The sequence below is a fragment of the Humulus lupulus genome, chromosome 2 (assembly GCF_963169125.1).
Source record: "Humulus lupulus chromosome 2, drHumLupu1.1, whole genome shotgun sequence".
In the NCBI taxonomy this organism is placed as follows: Eukaryota; Viridiplantae; Streptophyta; class Magnoliopsida; order Rosales; family Cannabaceae; genus Humulus; species Humulus lupulus.
The window spans coordinates 85,142,914-85,155,256 of record NC_084794.1 but is presented as its reverse complement, the minus strand read 5'-3'; the positions used below and the strand labels follow the sequence as shown (position 1 = coordinate 85,155,256).

The 12,343-nt window shown below is 39.7% G+C and overlaps 1 non-coding gene across 1 annotated transcript; it reads left to right on the top strand.

Annotated features, from left to right (window-relative positions):
- The first annotated feature begins 3,547 nt into the window (after positions 1–3,547).
- LOC133820683 (small nucleolar RNA R71) lies at positions 3,548–3,654 on the top strand. The gene has a single exon (XR_009887085.1). It is a non-coding gene; the product is annotated as a small nucleolar RNA R71 (small nucleolar RNA).
- Positions 3,655–12,343: the final 8,689 nt, after the last annotated feature.

Below are 12,343 nucleotides of genomic sequence, written 5' to 3'. Positions count from 1 at the left end.
TAACGCCCCAACTCCAAGGACCATTACGGTGCACATTGAAAACAGTGCTAAACTCGATAATCGAGTCATTTGGCCATAAACGTTTAGCGGCTTAGGGATTAAAAATTTCGGTTAAGATATAACGTTTCACTAGAATGTTTACTGTATACATTGGGATCCCAAAAATATAATGAGGTCTATTATAAGAAAATATTTACAACCAGCCGATCTAAGCGGCAAAACAGGGTTTAGCCCTAGTTCCTTCTCCTTCAAACCTCGGCCATGGCGGTCGAGCATCTGCATATGTACACATCGTCACCTAAGCTCTCCAACTCAAGGATGGTCCAGCTTTCTTTCGCCTTTACCTGCACTACATAGCACCCGTGAGCCGAAGCCCAGCAAGAAAACCCAATATGCTCAAGAACAGTCATATCATGATATCAAATCATATCTGGCATGCCTAGCAAACATAACTTTATTTAAGCATGCAAATGAATTCAAACAATGCTGGGGTATCCAGGATAAGAAATCATACCCTTCTGATTGGATGACTACCAAGTCAATCCTAACCAGATGAGTGATTCGACACTTGAGGTTCTGGTAAACCATACTGAGTGACCAACAAGCAAGTCACTACGGGGCTCAGCACCCAAAGCCATGCATATGATGATCAAAATGATCATGCAGAGTTTATAGCTCTGAACAGATGAGTGAATATCACTTTGAGGTTCTAGAAAACCATACTGAGTGACTGACAAGCAAGTCACCAATTTAAACATAAGAGTGGCTGCTAGGTAAGCCACTAGCCTTAAACAGATGAGAGACTGATGGGTAAGTCTCTAACTTAACAGATGAGTGACTGATGGGCAAGTCACACAAGCGCTTATAATATTCATCAAACTTGAGGTCAGTCCGGCATTAATGCTCTTTGAGTCATCCAATGCAGATGTCGATTAGATCTAATCCTTATTGGCTTGCGTTGAACACGCTAAGGCCGTCCTGACTTATGAGTCAGCACTGTGTGACCAGTGCCCAGTACCACTGCCGAACTTGACTAATGAGTCACAGTTTCACAATTGATACTGACACCTTTGCCAATTCTGACTAATTAGTCAGTGCCATGCACAAGTAAGCAATGCTACCAAACATATGTCATGTGTCGAATATTCAAACGTAGGGCATTCAGCATGCTTACTTAACAGTTGCTAGCACAATTATGATCATGCACAAACACAGAGACTCAAGCTCTGATCAATCTCACAATCAATATTCATGGCACGCCCTAATCACATGTTTCTCGTGCATCACATGCATCACACTTAATCATCCAGCATGCCTCAATAATAACCATATGTAAATGAGCAAGATTGCTAAGCATTCAATATGCTATCAATGTTTACATTTAAACATCCAACATGCATCAAGAATAACCATGCATGTCACATATGGGGTGCAGCTTTCTTACCTTTGATTCGAGCTAGAATGAATAAAAGAATGAACCTTGAGAACGATCTGACTTTAAGTCCTTTAGCGGTCACCTAATCATAACCAAATAAGGGACACCATCAATAAAATGAACAACATAGGTTCCCAAACCAATATCTAGCCTCCGGGACATCAATCCAAACTAATCCAAGTAGTAGGAACAATCCCGAGGCCTAAAACTATGTTCCTGAGGTCAAAACACACAAACGGGCTCAATCCTGCTCAAGAGTCGCGGCCCTGGCACCTTGTGCCGTGGCCCCCAGCCATTCCTGAAGCAAGGGCCGTGATGCCCTACATCAAGGGTCGCGGCGCCCAGCAAGCACAAATCCTCCCACCTGCTTCTTCGAGCTAGGGCCGCAACTCTCCAAGAACAGGGCCGCGGCGCCCAACCCAGAACATGCCCAAACTCGATTTTCAACTTCCCGAATCCTCCAAAAACATACCTAAACATTACCAAATCATCAAATCAAAGTTCCCAAGCTTCCCAATGCTCCAAAACCATCAAAACCCAGGGTTCAAATGAACTAAAAACTCAACGATTCACAAAACCCAATTCAAAGCTTAGAAACTCTAAAAACTCAAAACTTAAACTTATATTACCTTCAATTAAGTTGTTTTTCGTCAAATCCTTCAGTTAAGACGCTTCTAATATTTCCTAGGATCGCTATGCCTCAACCCTCGCTTGATTCCGACCCCTAGAACTCGAGATTTCTTCAAAAAGGCTTCGAACGGTAAAATGAGCTAACGAAGGAGAGAGGAAATGTTTTCTAACGTACTGTTCTATCTGAAAAAAATACTTCAAGCTTAAGTAACCTCAAATAAAACCTAGTGCTCGGGGTCCCAAAAACACCCCCGAGGATATTATAATCAAAACTTCCAGAATTTCCTCCTGATCTCAAATACTCCCACTTTATCATTAAATAAACATTCTTATTACCCAAAAATTGACCCCGTTATGACAAAACCGCTAATCCATTATATATGACTGTCTCATGCCAAATAGCTCGAATATATCTCCATAATGATGGGATCTCATTCATGAATCACAAAATGCACCCAAATACACAATTATGCTCTAAACAGCCCAAATTGCCAAAACGGTTTAATAAACAAATGTGGACCCACATGCATGTATATAACATCATATTATAATATAATCCACATAAACATGCATATATTCATTTAATGGCATAATTAAACAAGTATGGGCCTCCCGGCCTACTAATCCATCCATTAAACCGCATTAAGGATTTCGGGGCATTACACATACCTTGTTCCACTCCTCAAAGTAATAGCTTGACACTATTCTTTAGGATTAACTTCTGTAGTGCTCGACAAATTTCCTTGAGCTCTATTAGACATTAAAGTAGCCAACTTCCCTATTTGATTCTCCAAACTCCTTATGGACGCCCTGGTTTCAGTCATAAATTGGTTAAGTGCATCAGGCTGAGGTTTAACTGGTTTCATTGGCATTGGGTGTGGTCTATTTTGTGGTTGATAATATCCAAGTGGAGGGTGTTGGTGTGCATGTTGTTGTGGATACAGTGGTTTATTTTGGGCAGGTTGATATTGTGGCTGAGGTGGAGGGTAAGGTTGTCGAGTGTTTTGATTATTGGACCAAGAAAAATTAGGATGGTTCTTCCAACCTGGGTTGTAGGACATGGAATTGGGGTTATTGGGTTGTCTCTGGTAATTCCCCATAGCTTGTACTTCTTCCATGGGCACATTATTCATATCTAGAGCCGGGCATTGGTTGGGTGGATGGGTTGTACCACACAATTCACATAGGTTTTGAACTTGCATAGCTTGAGATGGGAGTGTAGTGTTTTGTAGTTGCTTTGTCAAGGCTGCTACTTGAGCTGTAAGCATGGATATAGCGTCCAATTCCATCCTTCCAGCCACCTTTTTTGGTTGTCCCCTTTCAGCTAGCCACTAATAATTATTCATCGCCATCTCCTCTAATAGCTCATATGCCTCATTAGCACTCTTACTCATAGAAGCACCTCCCGCCGCATCATCTATAATTGTTCTAGTTGTTCTATTCAACCCATTGTAAAAATTATGCACCAACATCCACTTTTCTATACCATGATGTGGACACTTCCTTAACAACTCCTTAAATTGCTCCCAAGAATCATACAGTGACTCCCCTTACATCTGATAAAAAGTATTGATCTCTCCCCTTAGTTTTGCAGCCTTCGCTGGAGGAAAGAACTTAGCAAGGAACTTCTGAGCTAACTCCTCCCATGTAGTGATAGAATTCGCCTGTAAGGATATCAACCAACTCTTCGCCCTATCCCTTAATGAAAATGGGAATAGCATTAATCTTATAGCATCATCACTCACCCCATTCATCTTGAACGTAGCACATAACTCCAGAAAATTAGCTATGTGTAAATTGGGGTCCTCCGATGGCATACCTCCAAACTGAACAGTTGATTGGACCATTTGAAGGATTGCTGGCTTAATCTCAATTTTTTTTGCAGCAATGGTTGGAGGTCTAATGAATGAATGCACTCCTGTAACAGTAGGAAGTACATAATCTCTCAATGCTCTTGGTCCTTGCTCCCTTGGAACCTCTGCAGCCCCTTGACCATTATTAGCACCGTTTCCCAAATTGTCAGCCATGGTAAACTCCAATCTCCTCTTTGTTTTTCGGTTCTGTCTGCACGTTCTTTCAATTTCCAGATCGATTGGTATAATCTCCTTTTGTCTATTGCTTCGCATATACCAACAATTCCTGAAACACAATAGAACCATGATCCAAATAAATGTTAAACAGAAATAAAATAACCAAATTAGAACACATAACAATTAACTATGATATTGGAATTTAAGTCCCCGGAAACGGCGCCAAAAACTTGATCTGTGAAAATTAACACGCAAGTATACGTGGCCGAATCAAGTAATATATGATAAGTAGAGTGTCGATCCCACGAAGACTGTTTTCCAAATACCACTAATTGTTCTTTAACTTTCGATTTGGTGAATTAAAATTATGATGAAAAATTAAAATTAAAGTGAATACTCTAAATTATGAACATAATTTAAATAACTGGAAACAAATCAATGAATCAACTAATCAAAAATCAATAGTAAAAAGCCTAGGAATTAATTTCATCAACTTTTCATTCTATTAATTTTAATAATCAATTCTAAATCTCTTCTTTATATTCTAATAGCAGGTTAATATAATCGATTCCTATTCTTTTTCAAGATATAAGATCTCAATCTATATGCAATTTTCTACATTTATGTGATAAACTTGAACATATAGAAGGCATTAAACATGGAAACCTAATTACTACACAAGTCATACAGATACTGTAATGCCCCAAATTTCCTAATAAGGTTTAGGACCTTGATTAGGAGGCCGGGAGGGCCATAATTGATTTATTATGTTATTAAATTATAATATACATGTTTAGGTGTATTAAATATGCATGTGAACTAATTTCTGATTAATTGGGTGATTTTCATATTTTGGCCATTTCGGGCATATTTGGCATATATGTGGTATGTGTGTGGTGCTTCATTATTTATTTGGTTATGCTAGGGTTACTTAGCACGAGACGATCCTAGGAGGTAAGCTAGTGGGAAAGTCACAACGGGATTTATTTTTTACTCGAAATGAGTCAATGGGTATTTAGCACATTACTGGGTTATTGGGGAATGTGAATAAGTATTTGATGATAAATTGGGAGTTAGTAAGATCAGGGGGAAATTCTAGAGGTTTTGACTATTTTGCCCCGGGGATGTTTTCGAGACCCCGAGCGTTAGGATTTGTTTGAGGCTACTTAAGCTTGAAGTAACCTATTAAGAAATAAAAAGAACGTTCAGTAAGTTCTCTCTTCCATTTTCATCTTCCGATCGCATTTTCAAAGGAAACTTGAGTTCTAGGACTCGGATTCAAGCGAGGATCGAGGCATAGCGATCCTAGGGAAGATTATAAGCTTATTAGCTGGAGGATTTAGTTGGGAACAACTTAATCGAAGGTAATCCAAGTTTTAAGTTCTAAGTTTTTAAAGTTGTTAAGCTTGAGTTGGACTTTGTGTTTTGATGAGTTTTTGAATGAATTGAAGCTTGGGTTTTATTGGTTTTGGATCATGGGGATGTTTGGGAACTTTGATTTTTGAGTTTGGAGATGTTTGGATAGGTTTTTGGAAGGTTTTAAAAAGAAGAAAATGAGGAAAAATTGCGGGTTCGAGGTTGGGTCGCGGCCCTGTTCTAGGGCGCCGCGGCCCAAGCTTGCTAAAGAAGGAGGAAGGCTCTGTCAGGGGGGTGGGCTGCGGCATGGTGTATGGAGGGTCGTGAAAATTAAGGAAATTTTGCCCAGAATTGTGTTTTAGTCGTGGGAACTTAACTTTAAGGGCTTGGGATCAATCCTAGTACCTAGTTAAGTGGGATTCGACGTCCCAGAGGCTTGGGTTGGGTTTGGAAGTATTTATTTACTCATTTTGATGAGGTTTTATATTATGGTTGTGACTAGGTTATCACTAGGGGCTTGGAATCAGGATTGTGCTTGTGGCTCGTTTATTGGTAACCTGTGTTTGGACCAAGGGTAAGAAAACTGCACCCCATATGTGACATGCATGGTTATTAGTGAGGCATGTCGAGTGTTTAAATGTGATGCATGAGAAACATGTGATTAGGGCATGCCATGAATATTGAATATGAGATTGATCAGAGCTTGAGTCTCTGTGTTTATGCATGATCATAATTATGCTAGCAACTGTTAAGTAAGCATGTTGAATGCCCTGCATTTGGATATTTGACATATGATATATGCCTGGTAGCATTGCTTACTTGTACGTGGCACTGACTAACTAGTCATAATTGGCAATGGTGTCAGTATTAAATGTGAAGTTGTGACCTACTTGTCAAGTTCGGTAGTAGTACTGAGCACTGGTCACCTGGTATTGACTAAAAAGTCAAGAACGGACTTAGCGTGTTTAACGCAAGCTGATAAAGATTAGATCTAATCGAAATCTGCAGTGAATGACTCAAATGAGCATTAATGTCGGACCGACCTCAAGTTCGATGAAAACTAAAAGAGCTTGTCTAACCAAAGGCTAGTCACTTAGAGCCAGGGCCAAAGAGCCCCAGTGACTGTTTAGTCACATGACTATGGGTGTTGAGCCCGAGTGACTTACCTAGTAGTCACTCATTTGATTGGAGCCAGGGCTAGAAGGTCCAAGTGACTGTTTAGTCACATGGCTATGGGTGCTGAGCCCAGGTGACTATTTTGTCACATGACTGTGGGTGCCGAGCCCCGTAGTGACTTGTTCGTCAGTCACTCATCTGACTAGAGCCATTGCCAGAAAGCCCAGGTGACAGTTTCGTCACACGGCTATGGGTGCCGAGCCCCGTAGTGACTTGCTCGTTAGTCACTCATTATGGTTTAACAGAACCTCAAAGTGATATTCACTCACCTGTTCAGGGCTATAATGTAACGACCCGAATTTGCTAATCAGGCTTAGGGCCTTGATTAGTGTGCCTGGAGGGCAATAGGTGGTTTAGATATGCTTATATGTGAATCTATGTGTATATATGATTATGATGCATGTTAATTGAGTTAAATGTGATAAATGAAATATATGTTGTATATGTGTGATATGTCTGTACAGCACGATCCGAGACAGTCCTGGGGAGCAGTTAGCCAGGGGGTCACAACGGGGTTGAGATTCGGATTCGGGGCGAGTCGAGGGGTAATTCTGGTATTAGCTGAGTTATGGGATTATCGGGACATAGAAATAAATATTTGGAGATATATTTGAGGATAGAATGTCTAGGCGGGAATATTTGGGGAATTTACCATTTTTGCCCTCGGGGACGTTTTGGTACCCCGAGCCTTGAGGTAACCTTTAGACTTAAGTCATATAAAACAAATAAATGAAATGGAACTGTACAGAAACTGAGGGAAACCGACTCATATCTTCCTTGGAACTGAGAAATAGCTTTTTGTCTCTCTCTTTCACTCTCTCTAAGGCTAAACTTGAAGAAACTTAAAGGAATTGCTTGGAAAATTGAAGGGGTTCTGCTGGGAAACTCTAGGGTCTTGAAGCTTTGGGATTGAGGATCAAAATTCTGGGATTAAGCTCAGCAAGGTAAGCTTTAAACACTAAGTTCTAGTCTTTAATTTTCTGCTGGTTTAGAGGTTTGCATGTAGTTAAACTTGCTTAATCTTTGGGTGTTTTAGCTAAGTTTTGGAGCATGCTTTGATGAGGTTTTGATGTTGTTTCTGTGCTGGAGTAACTGTGTTGAATATTTAGGAGTCTTAGTTTGGTTTTGGTGATAATTGGCTTGAAGAAGGGATGAAAAGTTGATGGAAATTATGGGTTTGCTGTTAGTGCTGCGACCCTAGGAGGGGTGTGCCGCGGCCCGCATGCGCGCACAGCCGTGGGAGGCTGAAGGAATTCGGGCACGCCGCAGCCCGCGTGTTGGTCAGTGGAGAGCTAGCCTCTGTTTTGAGGCTAGCCGCGGCTCTAGGGGGTGGGGCCGCGGCCCTTAGTGTCAGTGAGGAATTTTATGATATTTTTGACTTGGGAACTTTAAGGGGAAGGCTCGGGATGGATTTTATCACTCGAAGTGATAGAATTCAAGATCCCGGAGGTTAGGGTTACGGTTCGAGGTTATTTGTTGGGTTGGAATTTGATGGTCGGATATTGTTATGTGTTGTGACTAGGGTTTCGGCAAGGCTCACGTTAGCAGACTGTGCTCGGGGCATCGGTGCTCAGGGAGCTCGGAACTCAGGTAAGGAAACCCCTGTTTCCATAGAGCTCGTGTGCAGGGCTGAGCCCATTGTATTGAACGGAAGTGATATGCAGGGCCAAGCCCTATATATATATATATATATGTTGGTATTGCAGAGCATGGCTCTTTATTTGTTTATGTTTGAATTCTGTGCTTGTTTCTATATGGTGTTTGATATTATATGTGTGATCGGCAAGAGCTGGGAGCGATGTAGACCGGGAACGGCGTGGGGCCGGGAACGGCGTCAGACACGTTGAGTGCAAGGCCGAGAACGGCAAAGGGCCGGGAGCAGCGTTGAGCACGAGGGGTGCGAGTTGCCAGGGCGAGTCCCTAAAAGGATACCTGGGATATCCTCACGGCGTGGTCCGCAAACCTAGGGCTTGGTAAACGCCTGGGCGGCTAGGCCGTATGTGTTTAGCCATTGGTGGCCTATTTATATGTTTGACTTGTATTTTGCATATGTTATCTGTTTTGGTTTTTCTTGCTGGGCTACGGCTCACAGATGCTCTGTGGTGCAGGTAAGGGTAAAGAGAAGATCAACCAACCATGAGCACAGCTGGCATGAGGCGGTGTGTACATGTCCGGCCAGCCTCGCTGCCACAGCTAGGGGAATTTGGGAGATGTTTATAAGGGAACTTAGGTTTTGTCGTCTAGTCGACTCTGATTAGTTTTGTGTTGTAAATATTTTCTAAACTTTGTTTTGGGATCCCAAGTGTAAACCTTTATGATTAGCAATGAAATCTACTTTCTTTAATGTTTTCTTTAAATTATGGCTTAGTTACACGTTTTTTATTTAAAACCTCGATTAGCGAGTTGAGGCACAATTTTAAACACACTTAGTGACGGCTCTAAGGGAGTAGGGCGTTACATATAAGCTCTATATGATCATAATGATCATCATTTGCATGGTTGTGGGTGCTGAGCCCCGTGGTGACTTGCTTGTTAGTCACTCATTATGGTTAATGGAACCACCAGTGTTAAATCACTCATCTGATTAGGATTGACTTGATAGTCATCCAATCAGGAGGGCAGGATTTCTTATCCTAGATTCCCCAGCATTATCTGAATTTATTTGCATGCTTGAATAGAGCTATATTTGCTAGGCATGCCAGATATGATTTGATGTCATGATATGATTGTTTATGAGCATAATGAGTTTTCTTGCTGGGCTTCGACTCACAGGTGCTATGTGGTGCAGGTAAAGGCAAAAGAAAGCTGGACCATCCTTGAGTTGGAGAGCTTAGGTGACGATGTGTACATATGCAGCTGCTCAACCGCCACGGCCGAGGGTTGAAAGAGGAACTAGGGTTAAACCTTGTTTTGCTGCTTAGATCGGCTGGTTGTAAATATTTTCTTGTAATGAACCTTTAAATTATATTTTTGGGATCCCAATGTATACATTAAACGTTTTAGTGAAACGTTATATCTTAACCAAAAATTTTAACCCTAAACTGCTAATCATTCTTAGTTACACAATTATGGCCAAATAACTCGGTTAGCGAGTTTAGCATTGTTCAAAATGCACACCGTAACGGTCCCTGGAGTTTAGGGCGTTATAGTGATATTTATGTGTATCATTGTATGATTATGTGAGTTATATTATAATATGACCTGATATGCATGTTTATGTGTATTAAATAAGCATGTGGGCCCGTTTCTTATCATAATGGCAATTTTCGTAATTTGGCCATATTTTGCATATATGTGATATATGTGTGAGACCACATTATTATGTGAATATATTTGGGTTACTCGGCAAGAGACGATCCTAGGGAGCAAGTTAGCGGGAAAGTCACAACGGGACCAATACTTGACTCGGGGTGAGTCAAGGGGTATTTTGGGTATTTAGTACATTACCAATATACTGGGTAATGGGAATGAATATTTGAGGATATATTTGGAGTTATGAGATCAGGAGGGAATTATGGGGATTTTTACTATTTTACCCCCGGGGAAATTTTTGATACCCCGAGCATTGGGATTTATTTAAGGTTACTTGATGTAATGACCAAACTATTTCTAAGACCTTGGACCATTAAAACTACTATGCATAGACACTATTTTCGAGAAAACATACATAAGAAACATTCACAACTTTATAAAAAACTCTAAAGTAAATATTGAAATACATAAATGAGCGGTATGTGATCCCATTGTTTTAAAATAAAACATAACTTTAAACTAAATGAAATTGTTTACAAGGATAAATGCGAAAAATACATAAAAACATAATTTAAAGAGACAAAAAAAATAACGTCGTCCTCAAATCATCACGCAGTCCATCGAATCCCTTCTTCCTCAATACACAAGCCAAGCTACCATGAAGCATTCCGCCGCCTTATCTATTTTCCTGCATCACATAAAAATAAAGGAATGAGCTTAATGCTCAGCAAGGAAAATCTACTAACAACATAAAACATATACATAAACTATATCATAAACATATACTATAAACATATGTCATATAATACTACAATGGCCATCAGACTTCTTGGGGCTTGTTAACTAAACAAGTCATATGCCTAATAGATTTGTGGGGCTTGCTAGCTAAGCAAGTCATATGCCCATAAATTATTGGGGCTTGCTAGCTAGACAAGTCATATGCCCAAGGACTATAAACATACTATACATAATGTAAACATAACATAACATAACATATAAACATATTGAATCTATCATATTTTCCTTACCAACACCGGGATATTTGAGAACAAAGACAGGATTTGGAACACTCCTAAAACCAACAATAAGAATGTGAGTATTTATAAAGAAAAGAGATGATAAAGAAGAGAACTAAACCACCCAGAAGAAGCTTACCAAAAAGAAACCTTAAGTTCAAAGAACTTAAATACCTAACCAATAATTGAAAATAATGAGTTAGGATCTGAATGAAAACTAAAGAATAAAGAATAAAGAATTAAACTGAATAAGAGTACCTTTGGATGTACTAAAACTGAACTACACCTCGATTTTGAAAACACACTCTATATCTCACTTCTCAAGTGTTTATAAAGCTTAAGATGATAAAGCTTTTATCCCAACCCAAGTATTTATCACTCTATAGTAAACCTAGCAGCTTGAAGGCTCTTAACACAGCTTGAAGAATGAGAAAAATGGTTGGGTACTAGGTCCTATTTATAGAGTTCAAGGAGTGAAACTACCTCCTTTTAGCTTGAATAAAATAATGAATATTAATTGAAAAATATTTGAATATTTGTTCAACAGATGCTTAAGACTTGCTCAAAAACGTTCAGAGGCTAGTCAAGAGGTTAAGACTATTTTTAAAATTGAAAAACTGAACTTTCAAAAATACATAGGTGGGGCCGATATATCGCCCCTATAGGCGATATATCGCCTCTCCTAGTATTCCCGAGGCTGGTTCGATCGTTCGTGCAAAGTCGACGTGTTTTTCGTATCTCCCATGTGGCGATATATCGCCCCTATAGCTGCGATATATCAGCATACGCTGAAATATTAGACACGTAATTGCACTTTTTCAGCTTAATTTGAATTGGATAAACAGCTTTGACTGAGTCATAATATGGTTTTAAAGCTGCTGGCAGGTCCTACAGTTTTTAAATATTTCTTTTTTTTTTAAAAATGATTCACCAAAAATACTTAATTCCTTAATAAACATGCACACGACAAGTGTCATGATCTTATTAGTTCTATCTAAACCTTATAGTATAATAAATGACATTCTTATAATCAACTAGATTAAGCAAACCATATGTTATAATTAATATTCTTAAACTATAGGTTAAACTTATAAAATCTATAAGTGCTGCAACGAGTGTTCAACTAAGTCTCGGCTTGAACCAACATCCACAGTAACTGTAACGCCCCAACTCCAGGGACCGTTACAGTGTACCTTGTAAACAGTGCTAAACTCGCTAATCGAGTCATTTGGCCAAAAATGTGTAACTAAGTATGATTAGCGGTTTAGGGATTAAAAATTTGGGTTAAGATATAACGTTTCATTAGAACGTTTATTATATACATTTTTTGAGGTCTATTACAAGAAAATATTTACAACCAGCCGATCTAGGCGGCAAAACAGGGTTTAACCCTAGTTCCCCTTCAAACCTCGGTCGTGGTGGTCGAGCAGCTGCATATGTGTTATATT